General features: G+C 38.5%; 1 long non-coding RNA gene across 1 annotated transcript; it reads right to left on the bottom strand.

The window, feature by feature from the left end:
* Positions 1 to 836: 836 nt before the first annotated feature.
* LOC110359181 (uncharacterized) lies at positions 837 to 3,711 on the bottom strand. Its single transcript, XR_010470349.1, has 3 exons — positions 3,284 to 3,711; positions 2,837 to 2,967; positions 837 to 2,152 (listed from the first exon to the last, which is right to left on the bottom strand). It is a non-coding gene; the product is annotated as an uncharacterized LOC110359181 (long non-coding RNA).
* Positions 3,712 to 4,232: the final 521 nt, after the last annotated feature.

The raw sequence follows: 4,232 nt of genomic DNA, 5'->3' as shown, positions 1-4,232 counted from the left end.
CTCTCTTTTAGATCACTGTGGCTTGAGAATACTTTTAATCTCTTTTCCATTTATAACTGTACTGCTTGACCTTTTTGCAGCAAGGTGTCTTGTATATAAAATGTCAAAGAGAGGATTATAGACATGGGACAAAGATATAGTTTAATTAAAAAAAGTCCTGTGAGACTGAAAAAGGTTACTGGCCCAGATCACAAATATTTAATGCCAGATTACTATTTATGATGTTAAAATAACAAAAAAGGGTTTATGGGTAACTTGTAATTGACCAACCTTTACAAGTGCATATGATAATATTAAGCTTCAAGTAATAACTTTCATATTAGCTTGGAAATCAGTTTTAAAAATTTAAGAAATACCTCCTTAATGTTTTCTGTGTGTTACAGAACTATCTTTACAAAATGAAATAGGCTAATGGTTTAAGGTCTGTTTCTAATTCAAAATGGTGCTGTAGGAGAGCGTAGAATAAAGCATGCTGTTTTGCAATTTTTTTGTGTATTCATTGGTTTCTGCCTCTGACATTTAGGCATGGATAGGAGCATGGGTTTAATACTGAAAGAACAGTTGAGAAACACCAATCTAGATTGATTGCTGATTTTTCCCCCAGAAACAGTGAATACATTCCAAATCTGAACAGTCCTACCAGGCTTCTCCACATGCGTTCACACTGTAGGACAATGTGATGGGACAGTCATTTTTGCAGTTCAGAGACAAAGAGAAGGCCATGCACAATTATTCTCTGAAACAACACAATTTACTAGTAAAGTTGTAAACCAAAATGAGTTTATAATGGCACTGACTGGATTTTGGCTCTGGTCTGCTTGTTAACGGAACAACAATTCAGCAGTGGAGAAACAAGGAGATTTGAAGACTGATTTTAAGAGAAATGAATTACTCATATATGTCTCTGGCTTTCACTGGCAAACTCATGGAGATATCAGAGAAAAACTGGCACACCATTTATGCAACTATATTAGTTAAGGTGTAGTAAATGTGTTGTGTAGTGCTAGTTTGTAACTGTGTTGAGTTCTATTTGATAGTATAACACCAATTTTGTGACTTTGGTTGAAGTCATTATGTAAAATTTTGATGATTGTGGGTGGAGATATTTAGAATATTATTAGAGAAAAATACTGCCATCATTCCCATGAGAAGCCCCTTGTCACTACGGGGCATGCTGGAATTACCAGGTACTGAATGGAGAAAAAAACCCTTACAATAGAGAGAGGTCTTAGTTGTGTCCTACTATGCCAGCCAGTACATTTCAAGGAAGGCAATAGTGTAGAAAGTAGGGGCAAAGACAAGACTGGCAATGAAGATAAGGATTTGGAGAGCAGATGAAACAGCAGGTGTAACAGCAGGTATTCTGAATAAACCTACACAGTTACTGCCTGGTTGGAAAGCAGCACATACAGTATTTCAGGAAAAAAAATCAAACTGAATACCTGAAGAAATTGTAGTCTGATTTTAAGATTACACAAAAAATGCTAGACTAAATGGACAGATGTTAATAATTAAAGACGTGAGTAAATAGAAAATGTAATATGATGCAATATGGATTGATCACAGTAGAAAAGCCTGGTATCTTTGATCGGATAATAGATTTTATAAACAAAAGAAATGTGATGGATCTCATCTAAAAAGAGGTCATATATTAAGCATGGTGTCATGTAGCAGTTATTATAAGATATAGATGGTGGACATTAGCACTGAAGCAGTAAAGCACACAGGGAAATGTCTGGGATGTTCTTGGGTTGATGTTAACATGAAGTCATGAAAGGTGAGTTTGGAAAACGCTACATTTGAGTTCGTCCATGTTACACTGACAAGTTGTGATTAATCTTCAATATAGAAAACTGGGCTAACATTAAAAAAAAAAAAAAAAAAAAAAAAAGACCAAATTTTTCAAAGTAAATAATACAAGACATGAAGTCAGTTGCTTGAGGGTCAGTGACCGAAGTCCCTTCTCCATCCCACCTGGGACAGACTGCAGGCTGTACTTCTGCTTCTCAGGGCTCCCAGACTGTTTGGTATCCTGGAGCAGAGACCTTCAGCATCTACCAGTGTCATAAGTGTCCATGTAAAGTAGCTGCTCATTGTCATACAGACCTCAGCTGAGTTCCCAGACACCATATTACCAAGTTGCTGTCATTTCCTATGGGTCAACAAATATTGATTATAATCAGCATTTGCTGCCAGGCAGTTTACACAGCTCCCACCCTGCTTGTTGGCAGTGGGTTATTCCATTTTTACTGGTTTACCTTTCCCATGTGCCATACAAACCTGAAGCCTAATTGATCACTACAACGCAGGGCTCACATCAGCTGGGCATTGCAACACTTGGTGCTGTGATCCCTTTGTAATTTTGGGGATCTAACCCCCAAACTTATACATCGTGTAAAGAAGTGGAAAAATCAGAGATTTATTTTTTTGCTACATGTATGCAGATTTTCATTCAGTGTAGGCTCTTAGTGGTCAGTCAAAGGTTTGTCAGGTATGGACCTGAAAACAAATGCCATGTTGTTTTTACATTCAGAAATATTTGGTATGTTTGCAGGGTTGCAGTTTTCAATAAATATTTTGTGTAAGTAGAACTCACTGGTATAACTTTTCTTGATCATAGAGCTATATTAAAACGTTGAAAAACCTTTATTTTTAACAAGCATACTACAGTCAAATAACTCCGCCTTTCTCTCATCCCTCTGTACTATTCTGAAATAAAATTAACTTTCAAATATGCTGTGAAGAATAAATACATTTAGCATCACCAACTACATTGATCCTTTTAGTTGTGTCAAATCCAGCCAATGCCACCAGATTTACATTTCAGATTTCTCACCTGTGGTGTAGTCACAATGTTACCATTTCCCATCCTGTGAGACATATGGGCTGCTCCTGTAGATCTGGCAGGGACAGACCTCACATTGACTTCAGTGTTTGCAGACTCCAGCCTTTACTTTGTCTGCTGATCTGTAAGGTAGTAGCAGAAAGGATAATCATGATCTGACATCATTATCCTTAGGCACAGTGTATGTGCAGATTTTGCCAATTTCTGTTGAACTCCAATTATACATGCACCAAATGTTTTCCCTAGTAGATCTATCAGCAAAAAATTATTCTCATATACATTTTTTTCCACAATGTTTTTTCTCAGACACAGGGCCACGACTCTTGTCTAGATCTGCAGAGAAAGTCAATGATCTCCTTCTTTATCCTTCTTTCCAATAGGTCTTTTCTGTTCTTACTGTACTGGGTATGGCTTCGAAAACATAGCTCTGTAAATCACCTATAAACAGAATTTGGTGTAGTGATGCCCGTTTAAATCAGCAGAAAGCCTGATGATGTTGTACTGAGCTGTACTTTGTTCATTCATTTCAAGAGTTGCCTTGAGCTCTGTCCTCACGTAGCAGTGACACTTAGTCAGGGTATATATACCTAGGATATGGTTTTATGTTACAGCTGAGCTAAACTGAGGGCTTGCTTCTCGTAAAAGCAGGAGGTGGCAGTCAGTCTCCTGCCTACTCTGTTCTTTCCTTTGACTCTGCTCCCAGCTGCTTGATCTTTTCCTCCTTTGCGTCAGTCTGATGCTCATCTGATCACATGATGAGTTATGACACTAAGCTGGCAGAAAAATGCTTCTTTCTATTTTATTTTTTTTTTCTAGATTTGTTTTTGCAGTTTTAATGAATTAAATTGGCCTCTAATGCCACCCACTGAGCTTCGGCTCCAGCTGGTGGGAGCCCACAGCTGGACTCCAGACCATGGTGTGTGTGCAGGGAGAGGGCAGCAGGACCCTTATCAAGGCAGCAGGGAACCAGTACCTTGGTCACCACCACCCTTTAGTACAGAGCTAATGGCAGAAATTCTGTGGCATTTCACGTCACATTCAACTCGGGTTGACTGGATGACAACTGGGTATGCATCATGTACATTTGAAAATATTCACAAGGGAAGCTCAACAACACTCTGCCCTTTGTATTTCTCCGAGGTAGTCTTAACTGTATCCCAGACCTTTGAAGCCATAACACACAGCATACTTTGAGACCCAGATGCCTCTAACTCCAGAGCGGGCAAGCACTCTATGCATTACAAAGTTTTGATCTGCAAATTTGAAAACTGAAAATATTTTCAGGCAAGTTCACATTTCCTGAGCGAAACTCATTGAAATTCTCAAGGCTCATCTTAAACTGCAAGCAGACTCACTTAATTTGTTATGTGCCCAGTAGCTATTGACA

Source organism: Columba livia, chromosome 1 (genome assembly GCF_036013475.1).
Source record: "Columba livia isolate bColLiv1 breed racing homer chromosome 1, bColLiv1.pat.W.v2, whole genome shotgun sequence".
NCBI classification, from domain to species: Eukaryota; Metazoa; Chordata; class Aves; order Columbiformes; family Columbidae; genus Columba; species Columba livia.
Note: the sequence above shows the minus strand (reverse complement) of the source record. Positions and strands in the feature narration are given on the sequence as shown.